Raw genomic sequence first — 12,060 nt, 5'->3', positions numbered from 1 at the left:
GTTCGGGGGGGCTCAGGTTGCGGCGCGGCCTCCTCCTTAGAGAATTTGTCGAGGGATCAAATGCATATACAATAACTGCATTGCCAATGCCATTGTATATTAGATGCTGCAAACGAATTATTGAATGCTATGCACTGTAAAGTAAAATATGTATTTTAGGGGCGAAGCTCCTTAGGGTGTGGGTCTGTCCCTCCTCTGTAGTATGTAGTAGTAGTAGTCGTCGTCGTCGTAGTAGGTAGCCACGTCTACTTTTATGAAGAAAAAAAAATTCCGAAAGTTGTGTTCGCAGCGCGGAATCGAACCAGAGACCCCTCGCTTCCGAACGCGCGGCGCTAACCACTACGCCACGAAGCGCACATGGACACACGCACCACGATGACAATAAATACCCAACATTAACGAAAGACTGCGCGTTTATAACGCGTTTGTGCTAGCGCGTTACGGCCCGTGTAAGAAGCTGGTGTAAAACGCTGTGGACTCTCCGCCTTACCCCGATATTCATAAACGCTCCTCGACTTCAACTTGACTTGCCACCGCCTTGGGCAGCGCGTTCAAAACGCGTTGAAGGCGGTGGCAAGTCAAGTTCAAGTCGAGGAGCGTTTATGAATACGGGGGTTATACTCTCTCAGCAGTCATGTGATGGCGTCGGCAAACGCGGTGCACGTTCCGGCATGTGTAAACGGCTGCGTAAGACGCTGTGGCCTCTCCCCCTTACTAGAGAGTATTGCACGTTTCTAACGCGTTTGTGCTAGGGTCCCCTTAAGCGGGAGATGGTGCAATTATAATGAAGGGCGCTGTTATAAAATAGGAATGACGTCACATATGGCGCGTGTCATTGGTGGAAGTCAATCGTTCGATTTAGTGCGGCGAGACTGGGCGAATTACACGGAATATTCTCGGTTTACCGATGATTCCCTCCGGAGCTTCGCCCACTCATCATCATTCACCCCGTGGATATGCGGTATTTTTTGCTGCAGTGACAAACAAAGCCCCCTGTTTGAGCAGGTCAGCAGAGAGAGGCCTGGCCTCGCGCGAGCGTTGCATGCTGCCGCCTCGCGCATACATTAAAGGGGGGGGGGGGGGTCATAAAAGGATATATTCGTATGTCCCAAAAATTGTGGCAGAAGTAACTGATATTAATGCGTCCGCGTTTTCTTTTGTCTATTTAATAAGTAAATAAAATATCACACGAACTTTAGAACTATATCAGTTCGAAACCAGCAAAGCAGTGTGTGCAGCTGATATGAAAAACGTAAAGGCCAAGAAATGAATAAGTTGAGGAGAAATATTTTGATGAATCTTTGTCATTCAAGAACCTTGTTTACATTTTTGTACATATGCAACGGCCAGGAAGAACCTCAATGACGCTGTCCTTCGGTGCAATAGATTGCGCAGGAGCAGCTGTAACCGGTCGTGTATTACAATTACACCGAGATTATACTCGCAAAAGTGAGTACAAATAAAATGCAGGAGTTCTGAAAAATATACATTAGAAATGCGAAGATAGAATGGAAAAAATAAATGCGAAGATACAACTCGCTAAGGGGCAAAAAAGAGTCGCTGGAGACAAAGTTCACTGCTTGTATACACAAAACCTCGCAACAATATATTTAAAGACACGTATAAGTCTGCAATAAATCTACGTATTTAAGCAAACGTCACTGCATATAATGCGCCAAACAAGACAAATAAACATGTTGCGCAGTCACAGATAGCAAACTTTGCGCACAGAAAGACAGATGATCCAGGCAAGAACAAAACTATGATCGCAGAAATCGTGATATGTACTCGGGCCATGCGGCGGTCGCGACAGCGCCATATGGGTAGAGTAATAGAGCAATAATACAGAAATCCATTCGAAAATGTTTAATTTAACTGCCTGCACCGCGCCAACAATTATTCTGCACCCAAAACTAAAGGAGGGTGTTGCTTCGTTTCAAAAAAGAAATAAAAGCAGGTAGCTAAAAAGGAAAGAAAAGGACAAACAAAAGCCACGGATGATGCGGCAAGTTGAACTATCCAATATCCGAGTGTGTTTTTGGCAAACGCCGCGTGGGCCGGGGTTTCAATGAGCAAGGTCAGTCAAAAGTGGTTATTGATGTTCTCGTAATTTTTGTATTCGCTTGATAATTTTGATCATGATGCTAACTGCAAAAATAAACGGCGAGAATTTCTGCAGTTTTAAAAGCTAATGAACAGTCATAAGTTTTCATAATTAAAAGCTTATGGACCTGAAGGAACATAGCTTTTTACTTGCATTGATTTTTGCTGCTTCGCTATCTACAGGACAAACTTCTCTCGGCGGGGAAGTTGAGTGAAGCGGTCAATGACTTCGGACACGTTGATGCCGACATTTCTGTGGGTGTATAGAAGCGCCAGCCTAATCATGGATTCCACAGACATTATAGAGCGCAAGTAGTTTTTTAGTAAACCCTTGTTAAAAAATATTCTCTCTGCGCTGGCAGTGGTCACTGGAAGGGTGACTAGAATCTGCAGTATTATTTACACATATACATAGAACCTGCAGTGTCAATGAGAGCTGGGCATTTATTCCGGTGTTAAAACCTAAAACACTCCCTCGATGTCGTTGGCATCCTTGTTTACGTACCTTGCACAAACAGTAGGCTGTTCGATTCCAGCCATGTCCGTCGTTTCGTCAGGAAGTATGGAGAAGCAGCCTGCTTTTGCATCTGTAGGCTTTCTTTGATAATTTCACCTCAAATTTCTATAATTAGGCTTTGCGGATCTGGGCTTAAATACCAGGCATTACTGGGGCAACTTTCCAAATGGTTCTTCAGGTATGTATCTCCACAATCAGCTCGCATGCGAAGAAGCGCTTTGAAAATACCTGTATTTTCAGGGAGGGGGGGCGGAGGGGCTATGCTTAAATCCATAGGGCCACTGCTCCTGTGGCCACGGAGAGCCAGACCTTGTAGCACGCAAAAAAAAATTCTCAATAGTAGGCCGTTTACTTTCTTCTGTTTACCCATATTTTACTTTGCCTGCCCTGGTCCAGCTGATCGATCATATTGGGCACGCTTCCTGAAAACCTTTGGAGAAAATTATCAGCTGCTAGCTGACAGTCACGGTGATATTTAGTATTTTCTTGTGTGTAGAAGATTGCGAGCGCGTGCTTCCATTTCTGGAACGGCTTGGACACGAGGGTTCCAGTGCGCGTATGTTGGCCCAAGTTTATAAGAACATTAACTCCATAAAGTTCCAGAACGGAAAATATTTTAAAGCACGCCTTTGGTAATGTCAGTGCACCTTTCGCGTAAAAAGTTTATGAGAACTTTATACCCATAAAGTTTCGTAAATTAAATCCGTGCGCTCCGTAGATTCTGCGGCCGCTGAGAGATGCCGCAACGCGCCCGCTCACTATCGAAAAACCCTTGAACGTTTGTGCTCGGTTGGGGCTCCATGCATTACGTGACTCCAGGTGCAAGGGCATTGCCACGAAATCCAGCCCGGGTTAGCAATGTTCGTGCCGAAATGTCTTTTAGAGCGTGAAAAAGACATTGTAGACAAAATCCAGAATGATTACCGGCGTCAGTGGTAGTTTTGGTCGGCGGTGCATGCCAGCACGAAAAAATTTCGGGGGGGGGGGGGGGGGGGGGGGGGCTGAAGCCCCATCAGCCCCCTCCCCCCCCCCCCCCCCTGGCTACGCGCCTGCTTGTCACATCGCGGTGAAATGCCTATGCATTTCTCCGCAATATTCGGGAATTAATATCTCGAAATTGGTGTCACCCTGATAATTCGTTCCAAGTTATCCGCTTTGCGAACTCCACGGCTAGAATTTGTAAATTGCAATGTGGGCCATAAGGTAATAATTTAAAACTTAATAAGTGAATTTTTGTTGATTAGGCGATTGGGCATTTGAATTTCTTGGGCAAGTAATGTCCGCCTCTTCGAGTAGACCAGCTTAAGGCCTGGAATTGTGCTATGTGCCACAGGAAAACTAAATTTTTGAAAGTGTTCGCTGAAACACCTGGTAAATATACGCACATATATGAGAGCAATCCAAAAATAAGATCTCCTATTTTAGGGGGACGCGAAGAAGCAGTTAATGTAGTTGTTGGCCACACTGTTGTTAGTGGCTCTTCCTCGACTCCCAAATAAGGACGACTTTGCTTTGCTCGGACGCTCAGTCTTGGCTTCGAAGCAATTCAAAATAGAGCTCCCCTTGAACGCTACCGGCAATCGCGAAGTTCGCGGAGTTATTTGATTTTTGAACGCAAGAGGCGTTAGACCGGCTTAAGTTCATCGCCAATTGACGGAAATGTATGGACGGTCCGTGCATGGATGTGAAGACTGTAATTGTTGTAGAGAGTTTACAGCCGGTCCTACTGAAATTCACGACAAAGAAAAGCGGTAGGCCGTCAATTTCCAACTGGACAGTCGCGAAGGTTGAGAAAATCGTGGGTGAAGATCAGAGGAATGCTCTGGATGCTCTCTGCATTTTGGTTGCAATATCGTAAAAGTTCCAATATCGGAAGGTACGCTCAAGATCGGTACCGCGTATGCTGACAGAAGACCACAAACGGCAACGAGTTTATTCTTCCCGAGAACTTCTTCGCCGCTATGCAGAAGAATAGGAGAACTTGTTGGACACGATTGTCACGTGTGACGAAACCTGGGTATTCCACTCTACACCCGAGACAAAGTAACAGTCACGCGAGTGGCGGCGAACTTCTGCGCCCAGTGCCGCGAAAATTCCAAACAAACAATTTTCTGGTAAAATGTAGGCAACTGCGCTTTGGGACCAGAAGGTGGTACTGGTGGTCGACTTTCGGCCTGTTGGGTCAACAATAAACGCTGACAGCTACTATGAAACACTGAAAATAGTGAGTAAGGCAATACAGAACCGGAGAAAAGTAATGTTGAGCAAGGGCGTAAGCATTCTCCACGACGACGCCCGCGCACACGTCGCCCGTCAAACCGTCGATCTCCTGCGAACATCGGTTAGAACGTCGTCACCCTCCCACCATACAGTCCGGCCTTGGCACCGAGCGACTACAACCTGTTCCCTAAATTGAAGGAACATTTGTCTGGATGGCGGTTCTGCTCTGACGACGAGGTGAAAGAATAGGTTCAACGCTTCCTGGAGGACATGTTTGGAAATTCCACTTCGCAATCTAGGACTGCCGTTAAGCAGTTCAGTTATACTCTCACTTGGAGCCAAGGTGTTAGGATATACCCACAGAAACGTTTGCCGAGCCATTTATAATTTCTCTGTGAAACAAAAAGATTGCCTGATATGTATTTTCCCATTATTCCATGTTTGATTATTTATCCTTCAATAAATTATAGATTTAGAACATTGGAAAAGTAAAGTCACAAAATAACGGTTATAATATTATTAATAATATTATTCAAAATATACGTCTATCCTTTACTGTATTAATTTATTATTAAGTTCATATTATTATTCCTATCTAGGCTAGGCTGACTAACTTAGTATAGACTACTTTATTTCTTATATTATCTGCTCATTTCTCATCTTCAATTATTCATTTATTTTTCCTTTTTATTGTTTATTTTTTCTAAACTTACTTATTTTAAGTTTCGATCATAATATCACCCGGTTCGTGACTATCCCCCACAGTGGGTCTTGCCATTGCTTGAGGCATCATCATCATGGCCGCAAGCTGGTATGACATGGCCATTGTAAAACTTCCACAGCCTGCAGAAAATACATCGACCGTATGGCGATTCCTGTAGATAAAAAAAGCGTTTCTTCAACATTGATTTAAAATTATGTAAGTATTATTGTACACAAACGGTTGTATGTATATCTAAAAATATAGGAGACATTACTTTGGGATTGCAATTATATTCGCAACGTTACGGCGACCAGTGGTCCCCGCGACATATACCTGGTAGCACATGGCAGAACACATTTTTAGGCTGCACAATTTCCGGGATCAATCCACGGAAAGAGGCTAGACATGCATGACACGGAAAAGTGGTGGTAGCTTGCTAAGATAGACTTTGTGTTTAAAAAACGATGGCAATGCTATTAATGCGTATGAGCTCTTCGGGAAAACAGCAGCACCCAGCGGCAGTCAAAGCCCATCATGGTTTGGAAAGAAAGCGTCGCTTTAAACAATGTGGCTGACGCCGCCACCGGCTCCGCCGCTATACGTCAGCAACCCTGCGTTGTGGTTCTTCCATCTGAAGGCCAACTCGTACCTCGTTGGGACTGCTCACAGAAACTGCGGTATGGCCACGCTGTTGAACTCCATCTAGACCACACAGCACCAAGAACTGCCGGCACCCCATGAACGGCGACACGACGATCTGGAAACATTCGCTGTCACCAGGTGCAGCCAGACCCCACGGTTACCAGCTAGGGAGCCTCTACTGACAACTGACGTACTCCAAGAGCGGCAAATTCTGACAGCAAGGTTACTGCAGACCTCATGCGCTTCACGCTCTGCTGCCTCGTCGTAGCCAAAGTATCTGCCATCACCTGCTGCGGTAACTCTTCACGCCAACTTCTCACGTTCTGTCGGACCGAAACAACAGCGCTATGGCGGTCGCCAGCAGCCAGGCAAGCAATACAGCAGCGCTCCAGACGGAGTCCGTGGCGTGGCCAACTCCAGCCACGCGCTGTCACCGCTCTCCTTCGCAAAAGCTCGCCTCTAGAAGCATTTACTCATGACATTGCTCCCCGGAGGAAGAGCTTGCTGCAAGGCCATACCTGGTCCTTGCGCCATAAAACACCGCACATCATCAAGAGCTTACTACTGAACACATGGTTACAACCAGCTACCTCATGGCCACGGAAGTAGGAAGAGCTTCGTTTTCCCACGACTCTACCCTGACATCTGTCGGAGCCTTCAACACCAAGGCATATCACTTGACTTCAGGACTACGCCGTTCAAACTACCGACTACTATATACTGCCCAAATGCCATCTCTACGAGCCAAGGCTCGTCATCCCGCAACCCGTCATCACTACAGCACATGATTCTACAAGTCGCAATGTGAAAATTATGTGTCGTCAGATGAGCTCCACTGCCCCACTCGATGCAATTACAACGGTACCTACACAAAGCGGGCGAACGCCATCACATTGACACGTTGCTTAAGGCAGCCGTCGCTGATACCTACACTACTCCACCACAGCTACGGCGATGCTACACAACAAACTTCTGCGTAGCACAAAGCGGACGCTGGCGACGGCGGAATACCCGCAAAGCCACTGCTTCAGGCATCGTCAACTGAAGTGCCTTCAACTCGCAGCCACGACTGCGAACATGCATACGATGTCATTTCTCCTCCCTATCCATAGATTTTCCTGCTGCAGACGTCTACAAACACTGCAGGAAGTGCTCCCGAGCTGTGCACCATGTAACAGACACACTGGAAAGCCTTCTCTTCCTATTGGCACAAAGACATCGCCTGCGCTATGAGTGTCTTGCAATGTCAACAACTGTTTGGCCAAGAACTCAGCTACAAAAGCCTCGACGAGAGCGCAGCAGTCACTGTCTCCAGCAAGAGAAACTGGCTGCGCGCTGGACGGCACACCGTTATTACGTATACATACGCAATTTGTTTGCGCACATCTTCTAATTTCGTACGTTGTTAAATTGTCATTAGCCACGTGCCCTCATAACTGCCTCACACATATCAATGAGAGCCTACATAAATTTCTTTAGAGTGTATCAGATTCTATCACACCACGCGTTGCGGCGGGTGCACCTGCAATGGCGCCATGATTCGCATTACTACGGACAAAAATCAGGCGTGCAAGCAAGGTGAGCAGGAGCAGAGAACTACCTAACAATCCACCTGTACAAAAGTACGGCCCGCCGCCATGGTTCCTGTTGACCATTAAACGGGGGTGCCACGGTTTTCACAACAAATCCGTGCAGGGGCGGGGTCTTGCCTCGATGACGTATCACCATTTCCTTTTTTTTCTCTCTCTCTATTTGGCGGCGCGGTCGGTGTGCGGCGCCTCAGTTCGGATTAGCTTAGCTCATTCTACGTTCCATTCCAGCTCATTCCACGTGAGCGATAAGTTAGCGCGCGTATAATATTCGCGGCGTGCGTTGTTTTGTTTCGCTTGTGAAAGCGCGGAATGCAACGGATTTGTTGTGAAAATAGTCGCACCCATGAAACGGTCATCGGCCCGGACCGCCGGCCACCTACAGATACGTTGTCTGTTGGCATCATGCGACAGTCTCCCTCTCTCTGTATATATATATATATATATATATATATATATATACACTATATATATATCGTTGTAGAGAACAAGCGTAGACTACGTCTAGAAAAAATGCTACAATTATTTTCTTGTGCTGCAGAAGTCTGCACCATTTACTGACCGGATGGACGCTTGCCTACGAAGATTAGCACGCGCTTGGGTCACAGCCTATCCGGTGAGTTTATCGCACTTTTGCTTAGTATATAAGTGAATACTACACGAATTCGTAGCACACGGTTTGGTGGCTCTGTTTTCGTACGAGAAAGCTTGTTTTGATGTTCTGCTTTCCAGAAAGTATTTGATGTACATTCGAACAGTGTCACCTTCGAAATAGTCGCCCTTCACAGCAATACAACGCTCCCAGGGTTCCTGCCACTTCGCAAATATTTCCGCGAAGTATGCTTTCCGGTATGCAAGTCAAGCACCTTCTGCGATTCATGCTCGATTTCTGCGATCGTGTCAGAACGGCGATCTTTGAGCAAAGCGTTTGCCTTCAGCTTTCAGCACAGTCAACAGAAGCGAAATGTGGCGAATGACCCGTCTTTCACGTCGAGGATCATCATCGCATACAAAACTGTGGTGTGCGGGTGCCACACTGAGCCGAAGCATGGAGTCATCGCCGTAGAAACGCCCAATGTCTCAACGACTGCAACTCACGTTAGGTGAACCCGTGACTTGAGAAATCATCTGCGCGGTGTTTTTTTTTTTTTTTTTTACTTCTTCGACAATCACAGCATCGGGCATAGGTGATTTGCCCGGAATGGCGAGAACATCAAGAGGGGAGTGTTACAGCCAAGTTTTAGCGGGTCTGAAGGAGATCTTTCGGCGAGAATATCGTGACCGCTGCACAAACAATGCACCTTGTCACAGAGCTTTCTGCACAAGCGTGTTTCTCCCCGAAAAATGCAAAAGAAAAAAAAGAAAACATGGTTTCTCTTCCAACAGGTACACTATTGCCCATATATGGCTCCCGCTGACTTTGCTCTCTTCCGTAAATTACAAAACCCAGCTATGAGATGATCGCCATTTTGACGGGATTTTCGAAATATAGCAGTAATCGCCAGAATTCGCTTGACTGGTGCGGGAAAGAATACTTGAAGTACAAGAAATATTCCCAAAGAGGCAGGACAACTGGGAGTGCTGTTTTGATGCGCACGGGCACCATTTTGTAAGTAACAATGCTTTAATGTATAGACATAAGTTACTTTCTTGAAGAAACCACTTCGTATTGTCTCAAACATCGGATCCGGTGTATCCACTCTGCAAGAATTAACTAGGCCAATTATAATAGCATTGTTGAACATTTTGAACCGCAATATCGTATTCACCATAGATCACAAAGGTATATAATACGCGGCCATATTGTAAAAAGGCAGCGCATTTCAATTAAAAGAAAAAAAAACTGTTTCAACGCATGAAAATACTTCTAGTACACTTTACATACAACCTTGTCGTGCAGTCGCCTTTAAGCATCAGTGATAGTCTTAGGGCCGGTATAATGTAAAGATTCTAGACGCGCCGTGGCAGTCCAACGGCTACGGCACTGCTCTGGTGAGATCAAGGTCGTCGGTTCGATTCCGGCCTCGGCAGCTGCAGTTCGATGGCGGCGCTATGCAAAAACGCTCGTGTACTTAGATTTAGCTGCACGGTAAAAAAACATAAGGGTGTCAAGAATAACCCTTTTACATTTTATCCTTTTATCTGGCAGCGGCTCCGCCGTGGCGCAGTATGCCCCGTGTCGGAGTTGGCTCGTCCTGATCTCGTGCACACCCGACTGTCATCTTCCTTAGTGGTGAGGCCTGGAGAGCAGTCACTAAGATAGAGGCTACATGGGATCGCTTCGAAAGTTTCCTAGGCAGCGCGGACTAGTAAAAAGAAAGCAAGAAATCTCCGACCGTCCTTACAAGTATGCAAATCGACGAACAGGTGCAGCTGAAATAGTGTACACCCGTGAGCAAAAGTATACGGACCACAGGGCCGCTGAGAAAACCTAATTTCTTCGTAATTAACATGCATAAAGTGAAATTCACGAGTACACTGGAATGTTCGCAATGCCAAGTTTGGACTGCAGTCCTCAATTTCAAGTTGCATTTGCAGGCAGTTGAAAAAAATTGCTTTATCGCGCAATCCCTGGTCCGTATACTTTTGCTCACGGGTGTACGTACGGAAATATGCGATGTGTTGCGTGTGACGTCAAACATGCACAGTACTGACAGACACTTCTTCCAGCAGGTCCTGTGCAAGAAAAAGAAAACGAAGTAGAAAGAAAGCCTAGGTTTAGACGAAATTGTTGTTGCGAGCGGTTGAAGGTCGTAGTACAAGAGATGAGAGCATGACGTGAAGTTGCCAGGAATTTTAAACGTTCCTATACCAATGGCCACCACTATCGCTGTGGTAGGATTTCGAGAAATACTTCCAATATTTATATGCATATATCTGTAACCAAATACATTATGAAGTCGTGCTCCATTTGTGTCTGAATAAAAGCTTTTAGCATTTATCCAGTGTTCAAAGCTGAGCTACAATTTTAAAACTGCTCAGCCCTGCTGCATGCACGTGACGTTTGTTGTACAGAAGTCAGAGCAATGTAACTATACGTGAGAAACGAGTAGTGGCGTCATTTCTTCCCAAATACCGGGTGCAAATACCCGGTTTATCCTGATCAATTACTGACAGGCGAACCGGAGCATGAGAAGGAAACTTACAGAACAATAAAAATAGGTCGGAGTGCATACGATTACCAAATACTGACTGGAAGATTACCATTTTCTTTGAAAAGATAAATGCACAATCCGTGCACTGTACCGGTGCTAACATAGGTGCTAGAAACATGGATGTCACCAAAGAAGCTCGAGAACAAGTTAAGGACCGCGCAAAGAGCGACGGAACGAAATATGTTAGGCATAACGTAAATTGACCTGAAGAGAGTGGTGTGGATCAGAGAGAAAACAGGGATTGCCGATATTCTAGTAGACATTACGCGAAATAAATGGAACTAGGCAAGCCATGTAATGCATAGGGTAGATAACCGGTAGACCATTAGAGTTACAGAATGGGTACCAAGGGAAGAGAAATGCAGTGGAGGACGGCAGGAAAATATGCATGGTAATCAAATTAGCAAATTTGAAGGCGCAAGTTCGAATAAGCTGGCGCAAGACCGAGGTAACTGAAGATCTTTGGGAGAGGCCTTCGTACTGCAGGGAACATAAAAAAAAGACCGATGATGATGATCAGGCTTAATAAATACTACTAAGTAGAGCAACAATATCGCAGTGAATATTTATATTTGTTATATGGAAGCGTTGCAAGCCGTGCAGTGTCATTTCTATAGTAAATATGCAGGGAAGGTGGCTGTAGTTCGCAGATATGCAGTTTATTTACTTGGATGAACGCCAATAATTCGTCTGTTTTTCTTTTTATTTTCTCACGAAGAAAGTAATCAAGCTGTACAATTACGACCCAGAACGGGCAATGGATGCAATCACCGTAAGTAATTCTATCTCACTTTCATGAGCGGGCTTCCAAGCTTGCATTGTTTACTTTTATTAAGAATTCAGTGCAGGATTTCCGGCATCGATTCCTCTCTCAAAATCCTTGGAGTTCTTTGTGCGGTTGTGTGAGAAAGACCACACATTTCCAACGCAGCACCTGTCTCTATATAAGAAATAGAAAAAAATACTCAGAAATAATCTTGAAGTTAATTTGAATGAACTAATAGTGGTCAGTTAGACATGTCATAAACATTGAGTTCATAAGTGCACTCTAAAAACATGTTACACCGTTTGAGGTGTATCTTGTCTCGAAACAATTATTGTCATCTATCTGAATGCGTTTCTTGAAAACTC

This window comes from Dermacentor silvarum, chromosome 3 (genome assembly GCF_013339745.2).
Source record: "Dermacentor silvarum isolate Dsil-2018 chromosome 3, BIME_Dsil_1.4, whole genome shotgun sequence".
NCBI classification, from domain to species: domain Eukaryota; kingdom Metazoa; phylum Arthropoda; class Arachnida; order Ixodida; family Ixodidae; genus Dermacentor; species Dermacentor silvarum.
The sequence above is the reverse complement of the archived record's forward strand: the minus strand, read 5'-3'. Positions refer to the sequence as shown.